Here is a 27674-nt window from a genome sequence, read left to right on the forward strand (position 1 = left end):
TTAGCAGAAACCTATCAGAGGTATCTTTTGGCTTCTAAACTAAAGTTATTATATATATATATATATATGTACCATACTAAAAACATAGGCAGTGATACAAATTCTACATGTTGCTGAGTGCATTCAACTCCTACACAGTAATTTGAGACACCTGAAGATAATGCAGAGAAGAAAGATTTTCAGGACAGAAAGAAGACAAAAACCCTTTTGTGCATAGTATAAATAGAGACTCAGTTTCATGTAATTAAAATCCACATTAGGGCTAAGCTCAACTGACTATGTCTATATATTAAGTATGTTTTACAAAATTTTTGGAGAAAACTAAAAGGAGTCCAGACTACTATATTGAAATTTAGTCTTGGTGGTTGGGTGGCTTTAGATCCATTTGTTTGGAGATAACCATTGTCACCTCTAAACAGAGAGTGACAGGAGTAAGTAAGTTCTATGAAGTGATTTTATCTCCCTTTGGACAATTAACTATCAATGTCTCAAGTTTCTAACAGTGCAAAAAACTATTCTGGGCCTCAGAAAGATGTAGGAACCACCTTCAGGTCTCTCACAGATATTGTTGTAAATGTTGCAATGATAGGTATTGTATTTGGTACCTACAATTCCTATTAGTTACTCTATCCCCTTGTGTCCCAGAAAATAAATTACAGAATGACAATCAGCAGATTTTGAAAGTACCACAAAGCATGTTCCAACTTACACTTCTGTAACATTTAAAACAGGTTCTGCTTCATTTCATCACCAGTTATGACTGATGAATCCAAATTCCCTGCTGTAGCTTTAGGGGGAGGAATCAAAACCTTATCTGAATTGCCCTTCACTAAAGCAAGCAATCATCTTCTATGTTAATTAATGAACATTCCTCTCATGCAGGGCTGCCAGAGGGATTTTGTTTAGAGGGAAAAAAACCCCAAAACCCACACAATTTATTGCGGTCTCTTCGTCCTCCCTTCTGGCTGCCAATTCCTCTTCTCAGGCATGCTCAGCAATCCCTGATTCACTTTCTTTTCATTGTTCCATTAATATATTGATGATGGCTTTAAGAGAAGCCTTTGAGATGAAGGTTAGTCACAGTTTCTGTCCCTCTTCAGTGAGTTAGAAAGCCTACTCATGATCATAGAATCATAGAATCATGGACTGGTCTGGGTTGGAAGGGACCCCAAGGGTCACAGAGCTCCAACCCCCCTGCCACAGGCAGGGCCACCAACCTCCAGGCCTGGAGCTACACAAGGCTGCCCAGGGCCCCATCCAACCTGGCCTTGGACACCCCCAGGGACGGGGCACCCACCCCCTCTCTGGGCAGCCTGTTCCAGCCCCTCACCACTGTCTCTGCAAAGAACTTCCCCCTAATATCTAATCTAAACCCTCCTTCCTTTGAAGGAATCAAATTTTCAGAAAGATTAAAACAAAAAATGTAAAAAATGTTTTGTTTGGGTTTTTTTTGGTTTGGATTTGTTTTTTGGTATTGAAAAATAAAGAGCTGAACATGCCATAAGCACAAGAATAAATTAAATCATACTGATAAGAATTTTCTACTCTTAACATATTTCCTTGTTAAAATAATTTGTACAGTCTATTTGACATTTTCTTTGTCTTCAACTATTCTACAATAAATTCTCTGATTCTTTCCAGCTCCATTAACCCTTACACCACCACCCAAAGTTACCTTCTGCATCACCAAATCATCATCCAGGAAAGAGGTAGGGCATACTCTTGTTAGCTTTGATGATCCAGTATTTCAACAAGCAGAACTTCTGAACTCCAACTACATTCCTCTTAAATAACAGAGTTTACCTTCTCTACTCATCTAAAAATTTTCATATATATTGAAAAAGAACTGGAACCCTTCCTGTACATTTTGTTAAGGACTGAATTAAAGTTTCAGAAATTATTAAGGTGGGACTGATAAATGGGAAAACAGACTCTGGAATGAATGAAACCATCTCTTTAAGAAATATTATTATCTCTTCCCCACAAATGGAATATTTTGCTAAAAAATAGGAAACTCTGTGTTTTCTCCAAACTGATTGTATTCCTGAGAAAAGAAAAAGTGAGGAACATTTGAAACTACATTTGGAACAAAGCTGTTCATTTCCAGAGGAGATAGATGTTTGTACATTGCTTGATATGAAATTTTTCCATTAAAGAAAAGATAAAGTACAAATGAATATTTATTAATACATCTGTGGGAAGACAAAAAAAGGAAACAGTGCACGTAAAAGCACTGACACAGCTCTCATTTTTATTCACATTCTCTTTCCTCAGTGGAGAGAATCACTGAGAGTATATGAAAAAAGTTGTGAGGACCTTCAGTTTGAACTGGCTCCTTCTCCATTTTCTGTGGCAGGCTGGGTCGATGTATTTATGCTTGAGAACTGTGTTCTACTGTTTGGGGATAGGTTATTCTTTCTGTGGTAAAACCATCTGGCCATCCATCATTATGTCAGTCCTTGGCTTTACTCAGCTGGTGACTATTTTCTTGCCTTGTTCAGGAGAGTGAGTTGACCCATTCTAATATGGTTTCAAGGGAATCCATTAGCTGTTTGCTCTGCTGTATTATTAACAGGGTCTGTAAGAGTCTTTTTACTGAAGAAATGAGTCTTCACCTACTAAATACTTAGACATTCGTTAGTTTTGCTGGGTACAAGAGTAAATTTTGCTTACTTTTCTGTGCTTGTTTGTATTTTTATTATCTATCCATAATCTTATTTATTGTGACACTGACTTAAGAAAATGTGCTCATAATAGAGGATTCTGCTTACAAAGAGGATTTTTTTTATTTTCATCCATTGAGATGAGTGTGAGTTTTACTCATGGCATCATTTAAAGTAGGCCACCTCTGTCTGCTAATTTGCTTTTTTTACTCGCTTTAAGTAAAAACTAAAAGATTTACAGAAGTGCTAAATTTGGTAGAATTATGGAATTGCCTTATCAGGTGGTACTGCTGTGGGGATATGTTGGCAAAAATGCTTTCAGCAAATTCTATGTTTTCAAAATTATTGAAGAAGAATACTTGTACCTGCACATACCCTCAGCTGATTCATTATTTACCACATTTATGCTGGCTCCCTTCTGTATCTCTCTATCTACTCACAGTACACAGTATCAATAAAAAAAAGATTATAGCTTTACAATTATAACTAACAAAAAAGACAACATTTTCTCTCTAGAGGGATGAAAATTCCCTTTTGTTTTGATTCACAAGGTATTTCCTATCTTGGCGTTTGGCTTCAAGCTCTCAACTTCAAGCAACTTCAAAACCAGCTTGTGAAATTCCATACAAACCATCAAGCTTTGCCTCTATAAAAATAAAAACATTAAGCTTGCTGGTTTTCCTATTATTGTAGCATAAGCTGGTTGTTTTAACTTCATGGTTGATGCTGAAATGGAAATTTCTACCTAACTCAAGCAAGGGTAACAAACCCCGTGTCTGAATTTCACTAATGCTTTACATACTGCCTCAAACCACATGACTAAACTGAAATAACCCAAACTTGGAAGGAATGTAACTTCAACCTAGGCCAGCATTTTGTATTTCTAACCTATTTTAAAACCAGATTGTGCACCAGGTACTAATGAAAATGGATACTGAAACAGATTGCACACTACATATTTTAGCATTTCTTTTCCAAACAGTCCACCCGTGTTTACTGGGAGTGAAATGGGTATTTTGCCTGTGAAGGAGAGATTCCATCAATTTTGCAGCAGTGAAAAAGCCGGGAAGGTCAGAAAATGAAGTGTTCTGTTACTGAAAGTGGAAGAAAGCAAGTGCCCTGCATTATGTAATTGTGTTGCATATGCATTGTGTCTAGATCCTTGGTGCATACCAGGCTACTGTCCAATAACAAAGCATGTGCCTCTACTAGTTCTCCCTCATCCCTGATATTTCATAGCTTAATCTTTGGTTGTGTGTGTTTATTGGTACAATTGATGATTGTTCCATCCAAAGGCTGTTGTGAAAACAATTACCCTTGCTCTTATTTCACAGCCCTGATTTGGGGTCTGTTGGTGTTTGGGTGGGGTTATTTTTGGGGGGGGGGGGGGGAGGAGGAGGGGTGTTTGTTCTGTTTGTTTTGCTTTGGTTGGGTTTTTTTTAATCATGGATGCTATTTTGCTACCACACCACACTAAGAATATTTGTCATTTCTTTTCAAAACCCTTAATGAACAGTTCTCAGTAATTCTCAGCCTCTGTACCACCTCTCCATTCAGTAACACCTTTTTTGCTCCTCTGTGTTTCTAGTAGAGTTCCAGCATCATTATGGAGTAAAGATTTTCATCCTCCATTTTTGGATTCTACTCCTGATGCTCCTTTACAGATGAGAAGATCTTGTAAAATGGCATCAAACCACATCATTGTCTATTGAGTCCCTCCAGAAAACTGCCCCAGGAGTTGGTGTGCTGGGGCAACAACGTCAGGATACATAACAATATTCACCTGTGCCATCTCTTGCTAATCCCTTTGATGGCACACTTTAACAAGCAAATTCTATGGGTCAATACATATATATGCTTTGTACAACAGATAATTAAATGGAACCTCGAAGTCCATATAAGGCCTACTATGGTACAGATATATGAATAATAAGTCACTTTAGAATCAATTAGTTATTATCTACTCAGTATTGAAGTTGTTAAATTTCTGACCACTAATCTGCAACCTTTCAGATGCTTAAGTGGCAATTGTTTGTTTGTTTGAGACAGTATGATTTTATTCCTTTTTAATTATGATTTCAGGACATAATGGCAAATATCAAATATTTTTAAAGCATGGCTCAAACATTATTTCTTGTGTAATGTCAATGCCATCTTTAAAAGCTATCTCATGAAGGAAGAAGTTACCATCTATTTTATATCTTCCTCTAACGAGCATCCTGGGGTGATAGTACATAAGACTTAGTTTAAGTCAGTTTGCAGTGCTTAGAACTACAGTTAGAAGCTTCTGCACTGTGACAGGAAATGTAAGTCCAAGTTTGCCATTAAAAACAGAATTACATTTTTTTTATAGTCTCATTACATTGCAAAATGGGATGTAAATTTTATTTAAATTAACTGAGATATTTGAAAAATTCTGAAAACCTCTGTGTTCCTATCTACCATAAAGAAAACTTCTGGTAAAGTCAAAACTCTTAAAAAATATCTGTGTTCGTCGGTTGTTGTGAATAAAATTTCATTTCATAGCCATCAGTTTTGTGTAGCAATATGTTCACCTTTTCTATCCAACTGGAATATAAATGTTAGGCACTGAAACTGAGCCAAAGGCATGATGCATTCCTAGAAAATTAAATATTAATACCAGAAGTTGTAATGGCTCAGTTCTGGAATACTTAATCCAAAATTAAGGATAAAGCTAATCTGTGGAATTGACTCTCTGAAGCAAAGGGGAGATTTAATCCTGTTTCTCTCATGTCTTGAATGGACTTTCAGAGAGAAAAAGAGCTCATTCCTCCAGTTAGTAATTAAATCTTGGTTTTGCTTGTCCCTCACTGTCTTTACAAGACTTTAAAAACACAGTGTCTCAAAAATGCCAATATGCTTTGTTGAGTAAATGTCAAAATTAACTGTTTTGACATTTCTGTAACATAGATATTTTGATGCAGCCAAAAGTAATAGCAAAGTCAATCCAAATTTAAGTCTACCAACCTAACTAAAACTGCTGATCTGCCAGAGGTGGGTTACTCTTTTTCACTTGAGAGTCTCTGGTTTTTATCAACTTTTATAAAATTTCTTGTAGAAACCTGGATGAAGTTCCCAGTTGTATGGAAACTATTACTGCAGTTGTTGTTGTTATTGTTATTAGTCCCATCATTAGTTAATGAAGTTTTCATTTTAGTTCTGGACATCTAGAAATAAATATGTGCCTTTGTTATATGCCTAAAGAATTCCCAGTCAGTGAAGTATGTAAGTCTTGTGGAGTCATCACTAAAGGGTTTATACTGTTTACTTTTTTTTTCCTAAAAGTAATTTTGTAGGTGCAGCTGGGTAAGACTTTTTTAAAATAATTCTGTTTCCAGTTTTATTGTCTTTTATTTGAATCAAGCTAGTATGTATCTATATGAATGTCTTTATGTGTTATGCATAAACCTTATGGAACTATACATAATGCATAAGAACAAACACATGCAGTACCATCTAGCCCTTACTGTAGAAAACCTGGCTTTGAACCTTGCTGTTAAAGCTTTGGTGATGTTTCTGACTGGAATCACTTTGAGGGCAATTCAGCAGCTCTGGCAATGTGTAAACCTCTATTCTGTTTCTGTAGGAGGCTGTAATAGATACCAAAGGTTTAATCACTTGTTACATATTGTCTAAGAACCTACCACATCCTCATTGTCACCTATCATAGATTAAGATTGCATGAAGATGAAATGTTCTATCCCTTCAGAACCTGTGTACCTCGTTGATAAGGGAAAGCAAGTTAGCTGATGGTGCTAAGCTTTATTTTAATCAAAGAAGAAGATGGTGAAGGAGGGAAAGGTAGTTAAAATTCTCAATACCACTCATCAGTTTCATTAACTGAGTATGTGAAAGAAATGGTAACAAAACCCAGGACAGCTCTGCAATTCAGTGATGGAGCCCACAAAATGCTACAGTTTAGTATTCAAAAGCTAGGAAAGAATGACAGTGGAATGTCAATGTGAGAGCTCTGAGACTGCAAACTGTAATCTAGGGATGGACATGCCCAAACCAGCAATATACACTGGGAAAGTTGTCATTTTTCATTATTATGCCTCTATCAATAGCAATATATATTTTTAGTTCTTTATACGTACTCAGTTGCTTTTCCTTTACAAAAGGAAACGTATGTGTACACACACACAAATGTTAAATCACAATTTGTACTTCAGAGATGTGTTGTCCACAGCCCATATCATGCTGTGAACTTGGTACCATAATTCAGGGCATCAGTGTGGGGTTTCCATGAAATGAAAGGCGATTTACCCAGGTGAAGGTATAAGCCTATGTGGAATCCCAGCAAAAACAGGCCTGTGGCCCTGACCACAGAACATTGAAATGCACTTGGATCTCTTTGCTACATTTGGTGATTTTGGATCAGTCTTGGATATTTGTATGTATGTTCAAGTACAGTAATAGGAAACACATGGCATAGGGTACTTTGAGGGACACTGAGAGGTCAAGTAAAACATCAGACAGCGTTTTACAGAACTTGAAACTGAATTATTTCAATCTCTTTCATTTATCAAGTCCAATGGTAAAAAAAAAAAAGTAAATATGTCTCTACAGCATGTTACAATCCAAATCAGGCAGTCTCAAGCCAGAACAACACAATCTGCAGATGAAAATGTAGGCAGACTGGAAGTGGTCAAACACAGAGAGGAGAAATATGCAGTGATGCTTTTAAAAAATAGAGAGGCAGAAAAAAACAGAAAAGAAACTTCTCTCTTGAAGATTTTTTCCAACATGATTTTGATTTTATTTAAACTAAGTTGCTTTTTTTTTACTTTTTTGTAGTTTGTCGTTTAAAAATTCAATTTTTAATTTTCACTTCTGTAAACATAATTAGAATGTATGAATTATTTGACCAGATAATAAGGCAAACACCTATAATAGAGGAAAATAAAATAAAATAAAATAAAATAAAATAAAATAAAATAAAATCATCTCCCTTCCAAACAGTTTGCACTAGACTAAAAAAGCTGCTGGCCAATGTTTGGCTGATTACCACAAAATGTTTTGTGCTTTTTGCCTGGCCAAGGAGGTCTGGTGTTTTTTTCTGTCTGGTCTCTTGATTTTTGTCACCAACACTTGAGATTTTAGTGCAGTGTTCATCTAACCTGCCATTTTGTTTTTAAGAGTATCTGGGAACAGCAGAGAGAATGACAGGCAGCTGAAATGTCTACATAATTCATATTCCCAGTGTCACACAAACACAACTGATTATTTTTGTTTAAACAGCTCTGTTATGCTTTCCATATCAGTGAAAAATGGGATTGTGTGATTTTTTTTCTCTCTCTGAAGTGTACCAAAGAGAATATCTAACTTTTAATATGAATTTCCCTCCATTTACTGTCATGGTGAACAGACATCAAAATTGATTTGCGGAGAGATCATAGATGGAGATGTCCTCAATTTCTTCCTATACAAAGTGGGATCATCCTGTTATACATTCTTTCTTTCTTTCTTAGCCATTGAGCTTCTGGATTTCATGCAACCACCTGAGCTACTTAGGGAACTTCAATTTCCAAGACTTGGGCAGCCTGCCTACCTTTTCACACACTTAATAAAACCAGACAGAAAGAATTACAGACTTAAAAGGGAAAAGGGGAAAAAATGCTTATGGAAAAAGTAACAGAAGGTTATTATTCTAAAGAGGGCTCACATTTGTTTCTAATATGAACTTTGAATATAGCGTGGAAAATTGAAATAGTATTTTTCTTTGAGGGCTGCACCAACACAAAAATGAATGGAAAGTGTGATTCAGGATTGCAGAGAATACCCAACATACAACAATTTCAATGTGAGTAATTTCAAAGCAATTAATTCTCCCAATTTGGTTTCATTTTCTTGGGGTAAAATAATTGCCTCAGCATTGTTTGCCCATTTTATTTTAATTACAGAGGATTTTTCCATCCCAATGGAAAAGGTAATGCCACTTCTATCTCTTAAGCTGACTGGTTTTAAATGTTATCCAAAGGACTGAAGTAATCAGTAATGACAGGAGATAAATGGAGAATATGACTTTTGAGCTCAGGAGCAAACAGAACTCTGAAATGAGTATTTCAAAGAATTTGGAATTGGCTTATTTTTGTCTGGCTGTTTTCACTCAGATTTGCATGAGTGAGGTGCAAAAACATGCAGATTTAACTGTAGACCTGATGCAAAGTAGCAGCCAAACCCATCCCTGTCAAAAATTTAGACATGACCACTTCCATGAGTTCAGTACTTCACAGGCAGTGACTTTGTCTTTCTCTTGCCCTGCTCACCCTCTCTGGGATACCACACATCAAAACAGCTAATCGCTTGCTCGTTAGTTTGATGCTTCATCCCTGCAATTTGTAAACTCCCTCTTGCTCCCAAGTTTGCTTTTAGTTTCTCAAGACTCCTTTGGAAACACTGTAATTATGTTTAATACCCATGATGAGTGATAAGAGCAACATCTAAGCCTCAAATTATATAACTGAGAAATTAGACATAACAATAAGGATTTCTTTAGCAAGCAATGTGGCTAAACAGCAACCCAGATGCCTTATGTCCAAGGAAGCCAACTCCAAATATTGTGGAACAAATAGGGATGGCACATCCACAGCTGAGGTTGAACTGATGTTCTTTAATTGTTGTTCAGAGGACTGTTGTGCATGGGTAATAGAATAATACACCGACTTGTCTTCAAATATCAAAAATGAAGCATCAAAAGACTGTCAAAATCATAAAATGTCCTTTCAGGAAGATGCTGGTTACTAAGTCTTGTCCATTTTTTCTGACTCTATAATTTTGTTCACCAAAAAACCCCAAAAAATCACCTTTTTTCTGCAAATCTTGACTCACTTCCCCTTCAGCCATCACAAATGTAATAACATCCCGAAGTGAAAAATATGATCATATAGCTCTAAGTGCACCTTAATAGGTAAAATTTATTTAATACACCCATTCCTATTGATACTAATGAAGGACAGTCCAGGTAATTTCTTATTTGAGCAAGTCAGAACAAGATTTCTTCTTGTCATAAAATAGAACTGGAAATTTGCTTGCTACAGCATTAGTTAATAATCTTGACAGCTTAGAAAGCCATTTTTACTAAATAATTTTACATTTCTCCTCTGTTTCTGTTTTTGAATTAGCTAGTAACTTACAATGATTTTTCAAATATATTTACTATTTAAACTGCTTTGAAGATTAGTTTATGAGAATAAGAGTTTGTCTGCAAGCAGTTTGTGGAACCACATTTGAGTATATGCCATTTCACTTAAGTATTTTCATTTTCATGTCTGCTGTCTAGACATTTATCCATCTCTCATCTTCTTAAGTACACATTTTTTTGCTAACTTTAGTCCTCTATGTATTGCTTTTGCCAGGATGATATTCAGCTTTTCTCCCATTCTTTAATCAGGCACAGTTGTTTTATGTATATCAGCCATTTATTATGCTGCAGAACTAACTCAGACTTGCAGATGTAGGAACTTCATATTTCTCTCTTTGGACATGAAAGGATCAGAGAAAGTATGTGCTTGGTAATGGTGTGCTTGTTCAGAGAGGGAAATAAATTATTAGCTAAAGTGCATCTGTAGTCATGTAGATATGATGAGGTTGACATCATTCCAGAGGTCTTTGTGCACACCCTGTTACACAGCATAGGCATAACTGGCAGGGTTACGTATTGTCCTACAGTAGGAATGTGGGCAGCTGCTTCGGATCCTCTAATGAACACCAATACTGAGTTTATAGCTACCTCCATTCTCTGTCTCAGCAAGACTATTTCTCCCTCTCTTTTAGACAAAGATGATAATTCTCAGCTTCTGGAATGTGTTATGAAGACAAACCCTGCTTTATCTCATTTAACTGTACAAGAATCATCCCGCTGATTGGTATCTAAAGTTAGATGCTGAAAACTAAATTTTATAAAGAGTGCTTTCAGAAAATTTTCAATGAAAACTGTACAACAGTTTCTTCCATGCTACAACGTTACAGATCACCCTCTAATCCTTTATCTTTACCAGCAAAAAAGATTCAGAACTCACCACCTGAGCTAGGTAGTTAACATCAAGCACGATCCTGGAGAAGAGTTGATTCTACATTTGACATGTTAGCAAGTTGGGATAAGCCTACTGGAAGCTTCTTTATATCGACCTAGTATTTCATCTGTGTGTGGTTTATGTTATTTTTCTTTATCTAACCCTTTGTAAAGTCTTTTCTTTTTTGACAAATTCTTCTTAGTCATAAAGCTGTGTGAGGAAATACCTGTTAATCAGAATGCAGAACGAGTCATCATGCCACTGGCAGACACACAAAATAATCACATTTGTCACAAGCATGTAAATCATGATGTGAACAATCAAAAGGGTGAGTAAGAGATGTGTTTTTTGCAAATAATTTGCAATCTGGGCTAAACTTATGCTGTTTCAAGCGAAACATGTTCACTAAAATATTAATGGACAACAAATGAAAAAGGGATGTGATCACAGTAAGGATGAACTTAAACATAAAATGCAGATCTTGCTTTGCTCAGCCTGCAGTAACTGAGCTCCCTGCAGCACCAGCTTTCCATAGTAGTAAAGTTGGCAGAATTAGTCTTTGAATCAGTGGTGGTCAATGAGAAATAGAATTTACTGCTGTGTCATTAAAATAAATGGCAATTTTGCCCTTATATGTGGTATGCACACAAGTATGTTTCAACATATTTTGCTTTCAACAACATTTTTTTCACATCACAGCAGTTTACAAGTATTAGACACAGTCTTCCAGCATGCCCTGGTCCATGTAGTACCAATTTTATGTCTTTCCTCTCTGGCAATAAAACAAGCTCAGTAGGGAATTTGGATCATTAATTGAATAATGGGTAATTATGTGAGATTTTCTAAGAGTATCACATAGAAAAGACTTGCAAATGAAAAAGGTAGGTCTTTTCCAAGTTAGCAGAAGAATTTAGCATAGGATTAGGGATGCAAAGAATGCTGGAAGTGAGATGACTGACACACTGACATCCTGAGTGGGCAGTAACACCTTTTCATCTTCCCATTCACTGCCTTTTTAAAGAGGTCAAGACAGATTTCTGGCCCTTTTCATTTATGTCTATTCATGTTTACCAAAATGGGGAGTGAACGAAATACAGCTGGGGGCCCTAAGGAATTAGCTCTTGCAGAGGTAGCCTAAGCATATCTGGAGTACATTAACAATCAAAGTTTTAAAACTTCAGGCACAGTTCTCCAGTTGATCTCCTTTCATGGAAAAAAATAAAAATCTGGGCTTGTATCAATCAGGCTGACTTTATTAATACTTCTCACAGCAGATACTAGAGAAGAGAAAGATCTGGTGTGTGTATTGAAGGAATTCAACTGCTCTCTCATGTGCTTCACATGATACGCTAGCGTGAGTGTCCCTTATGTATTTCCCTCTCTATCAAACCTGCACTTTAGCTTCTTTCAGCAGATGCAGCCAGCTTCATACTGCGTACCTGAATACATTTTTCCTTTGGTAAGTGCACAGTAGCCACAGTGTTGAGGATGATGCAGATGATAGAAATATTTCTCAGTCATGTGAGCATGTCCAAGAATCCACTGGGGCCGATTGCTGTCATGTTTAGAGTGTGTTACTACAGTTGACTCATTCTTCAATCTACTACTACTGCTATTAGATTTGTGCTCTGGCATGGCACAAGGCTAACTAATTTAGGGGAAAAAAATGGTACATGTAGTAAAATCTTCAAAATTTTTGTAAAAGCTTTCCCAATTTTCCTCAGCTTGTTTAGCAAAGAAACAGAATTTTGCTTGTACCTGAAAATATTGATTTACACTTGTCTGGGAGTATCTCTTGCACTCTATGTCTGCAGACTGTTTTCATGCTTTGAGATGGCTGACCTGAAGTGAAGGAGGAGTATCAGAGATGCACCTACCTCTGAACAAGGAGCTTGTTTGGAAAGAGGAGAAAGCTTAGAGCTTAAAGGAGGTCATCTCTTTATTCCTTTCGTTACTTGCATTGAGACTGCCCTAATCCTTTGCAATGGCTTCATACCATAGATGTGAAAGAACTTGCAAATCCATCTCAACAGCAAAGGTACCAGTTGTGAAGCCATGTGAGAGTACTGAAGGGAATTTACATTTTCAGCTGCAGCTGAGGGTGTACAGAAAATGGAAAGATGGATCTTCTTCCAAACATAAAATTCGAACTTAAAATCATTTAAAATTGGTTTCCAAGACTGGGATTCCTAAGAATGGTAATGATGACACACAGGAACACTATGCACAGAAAAATAGCCAGATAGCTAGATAAAGTTCTGTCATCAGAGGTTCCAATCTATGAAGCAGTGAAAAGACAAGGTATAAATGTTCTCAGGAGGCTGCAACAAAAAAAAAACCATTATCCCTGTAGACATTGATATTTGGCCAGCAGACATTTAATATAGGTAGACAAGGTTGTTCATAAGTATGAACAAGGGAAACCATCTCAACAGATGAGAAAAGAAAGGGAGAAATCAATATTGTATTTAAACTTTTTTCTAGGAAATGGGACAAATTAATTAAAGCTGCTGAAAGGGACCATCACCTGTCCTTCTCCAAAGAGCATCATGTTAGGAAACTGATCCTGAATATAAATAACACTAGTAAATATTCTCAAATCTTGGAGTAGGTCATGTAAATAATGACAGGCAGTCAAATACTGACAGGCAGCAGTTTTTACTGCCTCATTTCAGGGTGATGTTGGAAAGTGGCAGGCAGTCGTAGTGTTCTTTGGAGGTGTTGGGTGACAATAATGCAAATACTTTTTCAGAGGTATTGAAAGACAAGGGGGAAGGGGAGAAATAGTTACCATATTTTCATGTGAATAATCCTCCTCCAGATAACCTGCACCCTTCTTTTGAAAGAACTGTTCCTTGAAAATAGATCCATAGATAACCCACAGCTACTGATAAGGCACATAGAAATAGAAATAGAACAGATCAAAGAGAAAGGCACGTGTTGGTAGAAACAAATCTGACAGTAGTATATGAAATAGAGGGTGTGTTAAGAAAGAGGTGGGCATCATACAGGCTTAGAGTGTTGTGAGATCCTGTACACACATGGGATTTGCATTGCTGCTCAGGCTAAAGTTGTGTTTTGTCGATTACTTGTTTAGACAGTTATGTCACACACATGAAAATGTGGCAAATAACACTGTTAATATATTTCTGTAATACCTCAAAATACCTTTACAAATATTATTAATTTTCATATCAACATACCATATAGTATGTAAATACTATAGTATGTAAATACTATCTACCTTCTAGAGTGTGGAAAAGCAAGGCATAGAGGCATCAACCGACATGTTGGTGCACAGTGCACCTTGGCTGTTTAGAAGCAAGAATAAAACCACATGTGCTATATCTGACTGGTCAATCAAGGTGTCTTTTCTCTGTGTGCCTTTTCTCATGACAACATTTTGTGTTTACCATCTAAGACTTGAAACAAGTAGTTTACTGAAGCATGCAAAAGAAAGTAAATGCAAATATAAAAGTCAAAATAGTTTAGGAAATATTATCCCAACAGAAAACTTCTTGAATATTTCTGGTTTACCTTTAATGCATATATATGTAGTTATATGTGTATATACTGTTATGTTTCATTATGTAAGAAAACTTGCCATGAGATACTTTTCCTCTACTGAGGATTCAAAGCCTAGTTCAAAATGCTAGATACTATATTAACAGTTGCATAACAACACATTTAGGGAGAAAAAGGAAAATGCTTAACCAACAATGAGATGTAGGACTTGAAGTAATAATGGATATTTTATGATCTGTCATAAACCAGGTGAGTGATAGTACAAAATTATAATCTCCACTGGAAACATGAAGGCAAGAGAGCATGTCAGACATAGATCAGACAGCAAGACTGAAAACAGAATCTTTTTAGTGCTTATCTGAGTTGGAATGTAAACTAGGCTGCTAATGAACTCCTACACCAAATGATACCTAGATTAAAGTGAAATGAGTTGACAATTTACATTCAGATATTTTATGGCTATGGGTCTGCATCACAAACCTTGACTTTGTAATTTATGTTTCTTGCTTCCAAATTAAGACAGTAAGTCCAAGTTGTAAAGCTGTGTGTGGTCTAAACATATATTTATGCATAGCCCTCTTTGAACAATTATAGACAAATTTACATACAGCATATTGACAACTTGTCCTTGTCCCTTGTCCCATTTCATGTCAAAGCTTAGGTCAGATGTTCTACTTTTTCATTCATACAATTACTGCATCCAGCATTAATCAAATCTAGAAAACAGAACAGAAATATGACAACAAAGTTATCAAGGGGTGTAAACTATCTCAAGATAAGTGTTTAATCTTTTTACAAGACTAAACATTTTGATCTTCCTATGAAAAAGAAAATATTGACAGTGATTCATAAACCAGATATGTTCTGCACTGATTGTTTCATTTACACATGTGTACATATTTCAGAACATAATGAGGTTGCAAGCTGTTGCTTTTCTATCATATTCTGCTTAATGTCCATGCCTGTCCTCAGAGTGAATCTATCTGAAAAAGGAACTCCTAGCAGAGGCCATAGCAGAAAGAAACCACCCTGCTTTCCTATGGTTGACTAAACTAACAAAGCAATATTGTGAAATGTAACATATTAGGTTGGAAAGCTTCCCCCCATTCATCTATTACAGGAATGCCTTGCCAAGTCCCTGTTGCTTCAGTTGTCAGCTCAATGTAAGAGCTCCTCCTGCTGACCCCAACCATCACAATATCGTCCTTGTGATGACGAGTCTTAACTGACAAATGAAGTGCTTTGCCAAACAGCAGTGAGCCAGGCTAAAGAATTCGAAGCCAATGGAATGACACATGAAGATTACTTGAAAAGGGAATAAATTTTTAAGCAGGGGATGGAAGAATTGTTCCTAAGACACTTTGAGGAAATATTCTTAACGCTGATGTTGGTGTATTGAATTTCCTGCATAGGTGTGGAACTCTTGAGGCCTTCTTTATATTAAAAATAAATACAGAAATGGCCATGACTGAAAAGGATTTGCTGCTTTGGGAGACTTAGTTCTTTCTTTGACTGGAAAATTCAGGCAAACTGAAAAAAACCAAAACTAAAAGCCACAACAAAACCAGATCCCTAATAGCAAATGAGACTGAGAGTACCAGGATGCAAACAACATGGGAGCATAAGCTGCATCACAACAGTATCCTTATGATTTAGAATAAATGCTGGTTTTACCTGTGCTATGCTAGAATAGGTATTAGCACTACAGTGCTCTTTTGTTACTGGTGTCATAGGAGCCCTAACAGTGCAGACATTCTTTTCTAACTCTTGCTCTTTTGCTGTTCTTTAAAAACAGCTCAGTCCTGTCAACCAAGGTGGAAACATCATCTGGTTTCCTGCTCTGCAGTTTAAATAGCCCTGTACAGTTAGGTGATGACCAGTTTGTTAATGCACTTTAGCAGCTACAAACCATTACACCACTTCAGCTCTGCTCCACTTACCAGGCTGAACAATGAATAACTACACGAACAACCAAAAATGTAGCGGTGCCAAAATAGCCCCATTTCAGCTTTCTGCCTTCCCAACGGTTTTAAGAGACCCTTTGTCAGTGACATTTAGCAAACAGTATGAAGTAAGACACTGTGTTTTTCTTCAAAATGACAATGCTTACAACAAAAATTACAGTTTTCATTTCTTTCAGACTGAATTTAAACTTCAAGCAGGTATTTCCTTCCATTTTTTCCCTTTAGAGAGGGAAGCTTGTTGGAAACACAGGGCCGGTGACAGGCTTCTGAGAATAAACCAGTGAGTTACGGTGACAAGAACCTCTCTGAAGTGCTTTAATGGTGGATGATCCAAGAGGGAAAAAAGAAAGATTAGGGCCTTACATCTCTAGTGGGTACTTCAATTCACATCTGACCTACTGGATGCTGGTAAATGTAGGTTATCATTGTTTAGAATGTTGGCCAAGCCCTCTCCAGACAATTGAGCTGCTATTAGTGGGATATGATGTGATGAGCTGGAAATGACCCTATGAATACTTGTTCTTTGAAGAGGAGAAAGGTTTATCCCTTGCTGTGTTGCTTTTTTTATCTTTTCTTTTTAGGCAGCTTTAAAGCTAGATGACATAATTATTGCCCCAATGATACTGCTCTGAGAGAAGCCAGCTGACAAAACCTTGCGGAAAGATTGCAAAGCTGCAGTTAGAAACATTATCTCAAAAATTTAAGCACTTAAATAAATAAATAAGGTAGCCAGATGAATGTCAGCAGCTTAAAGCCTTGGCAGAAGAATAATGAAATGATCATCTGAGGAGATGTATGGGTAATAGTTATATAAATCTTTGTATTGTCTCTCTCCTTATGTCTGGTTAAATCAAAATCCTCCTTCATTTTTTTGCTTTACACAGCTCTTTAGCATTGACTTTGGCCCCTGTCACAAGGCCTGAGGAGCCCTTGCTCCAGGAGTGGGATTAAGCAAAAGGAAAGGAGGAGAGATTTCCTGGCTCTCTTCACTGTATTGTTTAATATGATTTAGCTTTTGCAAGCGGTTTTCAAAACACCTTGAAGAAGGATATAGCAGAAAGATATCCTTCCATGCTGTCGTTTAGACTTTCTGATGGCATATTGACTGTGTAAATGAGGCCTCTCCAAAGACAATACTGCTTTCTAAACACCAGTCTCACCTAAACTATCCAAGATTAACATTACAGCATAGACAGCTCGATAAATTTATCTCCAAAAATTACAGAAAACTGAGTTCACCCATGCCTGCAAGTGCAGCAATTGTGTCTACAAACAGAGTTTTAGAAGTAGCCACTGCTACTAAATGAAGTGCCACGGATTGGTAGTATTCTCTGGTGACAGACCATCATATTTGGTCTAGGAACAGCCATTAACCACAGCCTAGTCAAAGCAGAGTTAAATGCAGTGGGTGGGCGATACATATAAAATATAAAATAAGATGTCAAAGTAAGTCAAAGCCCACTAAAGTTTCTATGTGACAGTGAGGCCTGGTCTGTTCAGTAGCTGTAACACAGCTCTCCACAAACAATTCAAGGAAACTCCAGGAAGCCTGTGCACTGATCCCTTAAGCAATCAGTTTCACGAGACAGAATTTAGCACAAAAACTTTCCTGTGACTTTCCATCCCTTGAAATGATGCCACCACTGAATGCATGCCAAGTTGTTAGTGAAACTGGTATGTAACAGACTTAGTGTACATTGGAAACACGTGAATTATGTCAGCCAACCTGGTCCTGGTCGGGCTTCTGTCCAGAAAGGATATCTGTTTTGATTCCATGAACACAATAGACTGGAAAATAGTTTACAGGAAGATGGAATAAGCGAGTGTCTGGATCTAAAATGCACATCTGTCCAGCTACTTCTCTTATGCACTGAACAGAAAAAACTAAGAACATGAAAAAAGTTTGGATTCAGAGTTGTCCATTGAGACTGGGAGTCTGTGACCTTATAATTTCTTTAGTGGATGGCACTATAGGACTCCTCTGGGAGCCAGAGGTGGTCTAAGTGGTGCTTTCCACATATGTTTTCCAGTTCAGTTAAAAACTTAAAATTGAAACACTTTGATAAAACTCATTCCCTCCTTTTATCCAGATCAAGAAATTTTGGCTGGTTTTTTTAGATTTCAGTTAAAAACGTTTGGGAGTTTGAATATCATCGATTGATTCCGAAGATTCTTACGAAAAGTGGCTGAAACATGATCTGTAGAAGATGGGAATGGTTTTCAAAACAGTTAACAAAGTTGGTCATCACCTCAGTTTTATACACTGAGATACTTCTGGAAGGTAATTTCAAATGCACTGGAAGGACTTTAGCCCTTTAATGGATCTATCTGGATGTGTTCTTGTGGATTGAGCAAGCTGGGCTGGATTGCCCAGAAGGCTGTCTAGATGGGGAGTTACCTTCAAGTACAGAGTCATGAAGCTATTGTTGAAGAAAATCATTGATGTTAAGGCTACATGAGTTATGAATTAAAGATTACATACACTATCAGGAAGGAAAAAAGGTGGGTTTCTGTTTGAGGGGGTTTTTTTTCCTATTTCTTCTGGGACATATATACTTACAGCATGACCCAATCACCATCTTCTTCACCTTTAAGCTGAAGGTGAGCTTCAGTATGTAAATTCTTTATCTAGTAGCTCTAAACTCTCCACTCTGACAGCTGAGAGACTCTGACCCTTAAATGAGTGCATTTAGAGCTGTGCCCAGTGTCCCCACACGCTGCTTTTCTGTAGGACAGTGAATCACTTTTTTCCCACACAGCTCCCTCTTTCTGCCAGCACTTTTCTACTCTGCCAGGGTCCAGCTCTGCACTTATTTAAACGTGACTCCTAAGCTACCAGTGCACACAGGAAGCCTCTCCGTGGAGAAGGATTAAAGTGCTGGGGCAATCCCACCTTTATCTAGGCTGGCTTGAATCGGGTGACCATGACACTGGCAGTGCTCTACAGGATCACTGGAGCACTGACCTATCTTAAGAATCAAAGCCTTCAAGCATGTTTGAGAATATTCTTGGCTATTAAGCCTGTGGAAATGCAGTCCCAACTATTCCAGAGAGCCATGGTGTGGGGATTCAGTCCAAGCCACTATATCACAGGTGTGCAGTAGAGGTATGTGCTATGTACCCTGTACAGTAGCTGTGTAGTAATGCAGCTCCTGCTTTGAGCTTACTCAGACAAAAGCACCCCGGAGGCCATTAATAACGTGTGTAGCACATGTTAACTTCTATATCCAGCACAGTCTTTCTGGACTGGAGTACAGCACTATTAGCCTTTTCCCCTTCATGCCTTTTTCTGAACTTTCCTGCAGCAGCATCCATAGGACATCAGTTAATGAGTGGCTATCACTCTAAAAACACTTTTACTATATGAAATAATGTTCAAGCTAAATAACAGCCATACCTCTGTAGATACACTCCTTTCTGAAGGAAAAAGATCCATTAAATAATGTACAACAAATTGAAAACTTGTCCAAGTAGTGTGTTTTCTATATCATTACTTTGCTGTAGGGCTTTTTTTCATAAACAAATGCACAAAATAGTTATCTTTTATATCTGTGTGTATAAGCACGCATGTTTATATATATATATGTGTGTGTATATACAGATATATATCTCTGTCTGTCAAAGTGCTCACACGTATTCCCCCCTGTGTCCTGGATGCTATAAAATTCTATTTCTCCTTGGAGGGAGAGCTGACTGCAGGGCGAGTATGCAGAGCCTGGCAGTGTTTTATGAAACCTGGCAAGCACAGGTGTAACAAGGATAGATGTGTCAGCATCCAAATGTCAACATCCAAATTTTTCTGGCCAGACATTTAATCTTTTATGACCTGGAGATACTTATTACTCTTTAAAAAGATCCCCCAATGACTATTAATAGGTGAATCATATATATACATACTTATTTACCTGGTGCTATAAAAGTGAATGGCATTGTTTGCAAATAAAGTGACAGTGTAAAGAAACTGTATTAAATATTGAAAAAAAGTGATAAATGACAGAGCAAATCTCTCTTCCTATGAAATACCTCTTATAGCTCTTTGTATTCCCACCATAGCTGCCTTCTCTCTTCCACTGTAGCCTGTGCTGGGACTGAGGAGTGACATCATTGTCTTATTATGGGTGCTGATTCTGGGCTGAAGTTCGTCATCCTGTCAACAGCAAGTGTGACCATGTGCAGGGCAAGGACATGTCAAGACACCTGGGACACATTTGTATATACAGCCTTTTCCTGCTGTCTGTCTTCCTGCCGCTTAAACTCAATCCCACCCACATTCCACTTAGAAGTCCACAGTGGAAGAGGATGAGAGAAAGGAGGGGAAGGACATGGGGGTTGGGACAAGAGGGAAAAGTGTTGATAAGAGACTACAATGACTGGAATGTATAAATTTGGGGGAAGGGGGATGGGTTTTAATGTTTGTTCTGTGAAGAGACAGGAGAAAATAGTCAAAGACAGGAGGCAGTGCTTGAGAGAAATGTGAATTACAGACCAGTCCTGATTTTACCTATGATTCTTAGTGATTTTATATTTTAATAAATAAAATCTTGTAAATATTTTATCTATTTTGTAATCTGTATATTGCTATCTCTTTGCATATGCATACACATATGTAGCTATGTATACACAGATCAGAATACAGTTAAAATTATGTTTCCAGCATAAGTCATCTGTCTTCTCTCTCACTGCACCTGATTATATAAATTCAGTTCAACTGCTCAGGGAAAGTAGGGATACTGTCATTCCTTGTTTTGGAATAATTTTTACATATGAATTGTACATTTTATTCCTTGTACCTATGCAAAAAGTGTGACATAATACATGACTTTCAATTTTCATGAGCTGCCAGAAGCTCAGATTGATCTCCCTTTAAAAGTATCTACAGTGGCACCAACCCCTTAAAACCATATAGTGCAATACCAGCTTCAGGATCCATATAGTACTGATTCAGCATTAATAATACAGATTCAGCATTAATAATCCTTTCAGGGTCTTCCTTTATGCTCCTCCATTCAAAACTGACCCTTTAACTTGTGAATTCTAGTACCTCTAAGGCAGGAAAGAAATGTCTACTCTGCTAGAGAATGGGATATCACAAATCAGTCCCACAATCTACCCTGGTAGTAAAGAAGGTAGAAAAGGAAACAAAGACCTTGAGTGTAAGTGTGACAAGATTTGGAATAAACAATGTAGGGATGTTTAGGAATGGAGAATATGAGAGCAAAATTTGCAGTAATTCTTTTTATTTATGAATAAGCCACTCATGTAAAATCTACACCCTGTGGAGTAACTGTAGGTGCCTAATTGACTGCCTGTAAGCAAACCATTACAACTCTATTACTCCATCAGCTGCAGGGAGGACACAGTGGGGAAAAACAACTTGTAAGTAAAGTTTTCACACCCCTGCCTCGTGGTGAACTCCTCAGCTGCTTTTCACATTCTAAATCCAGAATGTGTCTCTTCTCACAAACTCCCTGTCTGTGTGGTGCTGGCATACACAGCATGCCCTGCCATGGCAATTGTGCCAGATAATTAGAAACAAATTTAGCCCTGGTATAAGCATGCACACAGTTCCCAACAAAACCACTGCTTTTATTAAGAAAAATGTCACTGTAAGAAAGAAATTCTGAGACACTTATATAACTGTGAATGTATCATCATACAGCATCTCTTATTTATCTTCACTTTGGCTCTCTCTAGAAGTAGCCTGAGAGTGATGACTGCAACAGAAGGTGGAAAAAATGGAAAGTAATGCAGTGGGAGTGATTTAATGGATTATTTTAAAGGTATACATTTATTAGAAATTAATATTTTGTGGATATAAAATCATGTCTCATTTTTTTAAGATGTATGACAACAAAAGTATAGATAAAAACCACTTTAAAAAGTCACGGGGTTCATTAACACCTTGAGCTTTCTCCAGCTTAGCTACTGACTTCTAGTTTTAGGCTACAGAAATGGATAGCACGTAGTACAGAAAAAAAAGAGATGAGTGCAGACCCATCTTCTAATCTGCTGTATATCTAAAAAGATATTGACCAGAGTGAATATAAAGACTGCTGATACTCTGTGCAAGGGAATGTCCCTGGTAACCCAGAGGATCACAATGGAGTTGCTTGGGAAATGCAGTGATGGCAGACTTCTCTGAAAACTTTCTGAATCTTTCTGTCTCTGTTTGGATAAGATATACCAAGAGAAAGCCCAGTTGGAATTCAGAAATGCAGAACTAAAAGTGAATATGAATATGTATTTATACGTATGCACATAAATCTCTCTATATATAATCTTAACAGTTAAACACTATCTTAAAACTCCAGGAAAATTTGGAACTGGCTGCACTTCAAGTTTGATGAAGTTTAAATAAGTTCTTGTTTTATAAGAAGAAGTCCATTTACCCCACAGAACTCTGTAGATGAACTGATTATTGTCCACAATCCACAAATTTGACCAGACATCAACAGAGGTGAAAAGAAGAACCACACCTTAAAAAGTGTCAGGCTTGATAATTATGCTTATGATGTGTCATCTCTGATTAAAAACACGGAACCAGGACAGAGCTGCCAGTCAGCAGCCTTTTATAATCTTCATGCTTCTGCATATTTAGTATTCAGCTCCCTTGTGATAGAGGCAGAAAAACACAAGTGATTAGTGCTTGTGGAAACTCATTAAACTGGGATAACTCAATCTCTTGTAATCACATATTCTCACCCTTATTTGTCTCAGCATCTGCAGTGTTCTGTCTGTTGGACACCATCCCTATGAGCCAAGGGGTCAACTGAGACGATCTAGATCTTTGAGATCTGAACACTAGAGTTCCACATGGTGAACAAATCAAGGTTCTCTAATTGCACTTAATGACACTGCGTGCCTTCAGCTAAAGTCTTCAAAAATAGACAAAGATAAATCAGAAGTAAAACAAATTTTAAAATTGGACCAAGGCTTTATGTTTTGCATTATGATGCCCAGCTTTGTTCATAAGCAGTTGCACCAAGAAAACCTTGCAGTGGAGAGAATTAGTAATTTCTTTTCCTGGGAAAGGGTTTTACATGTATGTCTGGCTCTTTTTTACTACCCAAGTATCCATCTTGTTAACCTTTAAGGATTTACCCTTTGTGCTTATAGCCTTTTAAAAAAGTTATAAAGATATAAGAGTCTCTGGCTTATGTAAGACCATTCTTAAGCCATGGGGAAAACCAGAAATGTTTCTCTACTTTTCCATACGCTATTTTCTTTCTTAGAGGCTTCCTTCACGTCCATATATTTTCATGACATATATCAGAACAATTCTACTGTTTACCTGCTTAGAAAGTGACACCCACTAAGAGAATGATGTACAGCGCCTGAAAGAAAAATAAACAACAAAACACAATCAGCAAAAGAAACAACCCACAAGGAAGATACACAGAAACAGCTCGAAATTAAAGAGGCACAGCTGTTAGAATTCAAGGTTTAGAAAAAACATGCACTTTCCCCCCTACATGTTCTATGTATCTTCTTGGTTTGGGTAAAATCTAGTCTTATTTAAAATTTTTATCAGCTTCCAGAGCACAGGGTAATTTTTATTCTTTTTTCAGGTCAGGCTTTTTATTGCTTCTCTGTCATGCCTGAATGCTAGTTACAGGCTCAGAAAGCAAAATTAACCAAACTCAATGGTAACATCCAAAATGATCCAAGGTGAGATAGCACTCAGGCACCTACAAAATACAGCTACAGCAGAATTCAAACACTTGCATCCAGAAGGGTGATCTAAACCACTCCATGTGCTCACATGTCTGAGCGTCCATAGGTATCTAAGTTTTCTAACTTAGCATGTCAGTGCATATGCACCCAAATGTGTCACCCTCTGCGCTGAGTGAAGTATCTAAATGCACATCCTCCCCACCCAGACCATCTGGGCTGCAGAACCGTATGCTCTTGTGCTAAGTCCACCCAGTGGCCCGGTTCAGTAGGTGTGCTCTGAGCTCACTTCATGACAGCATCAACTCCAGCACATTGCATGGCTCCCACAGACACTTTCATGTGAAAATAGGTCAGGAGAAGGCGGCAAGTACTTTCATAGGAAGGCTGTTATGCAAAATGTGTTTAGTAATATCACCTCCTCCTCCTCCTCCCCCTTCTTGCTTGCTATCTTCTGAAAGAGAAACAGGAGACAGTTGTCTTTGCTGACACTTCATATGACTTACCCAGAGAAGTGCAGGCGAAGTGTTTTGGTTGCAAATCTTAGTTCCACAGAACTAATTTGGACTATGGAAAAGTGCCTAAATTCAGAGGAAAGACAAAATTTTAGATGCTTCCCTCTCTGACATTTTCAAATGTGTAGCTTCGACATCCACCATCCAAACATATTGGCTGATATGAATCATGTTTGAGGGCTGTACTGGAAAGTTTAGTTGTCCCACGCTGCACCATGAATTCCACTCCTCAGATTTGCATCCAATTTTGAGGCACTGAGTCAGTGATCTGTCCTCTGGGAATTTTTTTTCTGATTTGGTCCCTTAATCAGATTTTTGAAAGTTCAAGCTAAGTTGCCTCACAGATCTGTGAATGTCTGATGCCTTTCCCTTCTGAGTAGCTAAAACTTAGATCCTGGTGTTGTCAAATGGCCACCAAAGAACTTGAAACCTGAAGAAACCAAATTCCCATAATTATTCCAAAGAATACCCTGATGGTGCCAAAAATTAAAGGATAATGGCAGTCCTCAGAAAAGTTATATTTAGCAGATAAAACATAAAAAAAGAGGATCAGTCCTCTTCTAGTCTAAACTCTGTGAGCCCTCCTTGCATTTACCAGACTCAGCAGGAACAGGGCAGCCAAAGCAGCAGAGATATTTTGATTCATTCATTTTATTAACAAATACGACAATGAGCTTAAGATCTCTGAGCAAGATTTCTGTTTCCTGAAGCTACCTGCAAATGAGGGGTGCAGTGACAAGACAAACTACCAATAGTTATTTCATTTGTATAGACCAGAAAAAAAGCAGTTCCATTTAATAAGAAAAACTTAAGTCCTTAGTTAATATAATTTTCCTGATATTCATGTCAGTGTCTGCTTTCTCACATAGAATCATGCAACAGTTTGGGTTGGAAGGGACCATAGAGATCATCAAATACTATATGCTATTTTTTTCCATTTTAAGTCCTCTTCTTCAAAACTGAGCTACTCAAGTTGATACCCTTCTTTACCCTCGCTGAAGATTGGTTTACAGCACCTATCAGTCAGTTTTGCTAGCCCGATGTTAAGTGTGCTGGAACAGAGAAGTGAGGTAAATAGACTTATGGTCACTGAGTGAGTTAGAAATTAAATCCAACAAGAACTTTCCAGCTGTGGCCATCAGACTACACTTTCTCCCTTCCCAAGCCAGTCTGCTTTTCCAAGACCTATTCTTGTAATGCTCAAGAGGACAGACTTGACAGCTTTATTTTCAATGAAAATGCTATGTGGTCAGTGGTTATTAACTTGTTCTCAAATGTTTGCCAAGATCCATGCTAAAGGCTCATTGACACTGTCAAAGGTACAACAAGCGCGTTGATCTGTGTTTTAATTTTAGTTTTGATTTTACTTTTCCAGATCTGTCCAAGCCCCTCAAAACACTAAGCAGGGCTCCCTGGAGCTCTTTTTTTTTAGGTATAGCAGCGTGGGCACATGCATATCATGCAAGTGCTGATAAACGAGGCCAGGTATATTTTAATAACCTTCAATGTGGAAGGTATTTGTGCACCACTCTTACACACAGTCAGTTACTGTGTATCTTGGCAAAGAAAGATCCATTTCTGAGGAAAGAGAACTATTTCCATCCTTAATAAGTCATTCCAAGTTTCCTGTGATGTTATAAATAATTGGGCAAGCAGCCGGCTTTATTCTCCCTAATTTGATATGGCAGACTTGGAGAGCAGAAAAGTTCAGCCTCAACATAAGCTCTAGAGTTGGACTTTGACCAAGATTTCCCCCTTCCCTCTCCTAATGAGATAAAGTTTATCATAAAACATGCTTACCAAGGCAGCTGAGACAGGGCCCAGGCTTCACATCTATTTCCTAGGAGTCCCCTGCTCCCAGTCAGTCCTGCGTGCTGCCTGCATGAGGTCACAGCGTGCTGGGTTTGCTTTGGGGAGCTGGCAGATAGGCTGACAGTCTTAGCTAATACACTTGTCATTGGGGAAAATAAAAAAGTGCTTGCAAAACACAGCTTAAATTAGTTTGTGAGTAATTGGAAAAGGAAATATAAAGTCACACTGGTTTATATGCATGTCTGGAAGGCAGTGAGGTGATGCCTTGAGTGCCTGGGTTACCCGTGAAGGTCAAGCACCCTCACGACAGCCTGAGATCGCTCCTGAACTTTGGGGAGGTAGAGTAATCTTCACAGAACTTTCAAGAACTGCACAGTGCAGAGACATGAGGAGGTTGCAGAGCTTATTTTTATGCATGACAGAAGGTCAGCGGAAAGGACACATTCCTCCATAATTGTAAGAGCGACAAGAAGAACTGGTGATTATATTAGAACATGAGGAAAGACTTTTTTTTATGTCTGTCTGGTGCTTTGCAACATTTTGGAAAAATTCAAGCTGTTTCTAATTGTCATTCAATTGTAAAAGAAGTTAAATAAATAACTCTCTACCTACGTCTTGGCAATTCAAGAAAATTAATTACATAATGTTATTGAAATTGCTTCTAGGTGCTCTGTAATACTACTGCAGGCCAAAGTAGTGCACTGATGTTCATTACTTTCAAATACAAGGGAAAAGGGGTTTTCTGTTGTTCAAATGCCTCAGGTCATATTTTCAGATGAGCTTCATTTCCAGAATGCAACCCAGATGTATTGTTATGGATTTTAAAATAAAATTATTGCTTAAAGGTAAAACATGATAATAGGAAAATTAACTTGTTCTGATGAGTCATAACATAAAGTAATTTCCTTTTAAAAACAAAACTAAAACCTCACTTTGCTCCCTTAACCCAGATGGTATTCTTTCAGAGGAGGTAACATATCCAACTTGGATCTATTATGCTTCCTGAAACACTCTGCATTCCTAAAAAAAATTACATGGGAATTAAGGGTATTTCTCTAAAGTGGTCTACTGCCACTTTTAAACTCCAAATGAAGAAAATTAAGAAACTGTTAACTGAGTTATACTTTCCTATAATTCGTATGACTCTTCTGGTATCCTCTCTCTTTCCTATCTTTGCCTTTCTGTTCATCAGAATCAAAAGAGCTTTCAAAGACTGGAAGTGCTTTCCTGGATAGTGACGTAATGTTCTCAGGTAGAATGGAGGAGGGGAAGTTGCAGAGAGACTGAAGAGCTTGTTTGGGGTGGTGAGGCAACTCTGGTGCCTGGAGCAGAAGAGTTTCTGCCTCTGCAGCAGCAGCTCTTAGCACACAAACTGGCTGCTTTCTGGGAGCTGTAGACCTGAGTGTGATTTCCACAAAGGTTGCTTCACACCGCTCAGGTGGTAGAAAGGAGTTTTAAAGTGAGTATAAATCAAATTTATGCCTACTC

This window comes from Gallinula chloropus (genome assembly GCF_964237585.1).
Source record: "Gallinula chloropus genome assembly, chromosome: 4".
NCBI lineage: Eukaryota > Metazoa > Chordata > Aves > Gruiformes > Rallidae > Gallinula > Gallinula chloropus.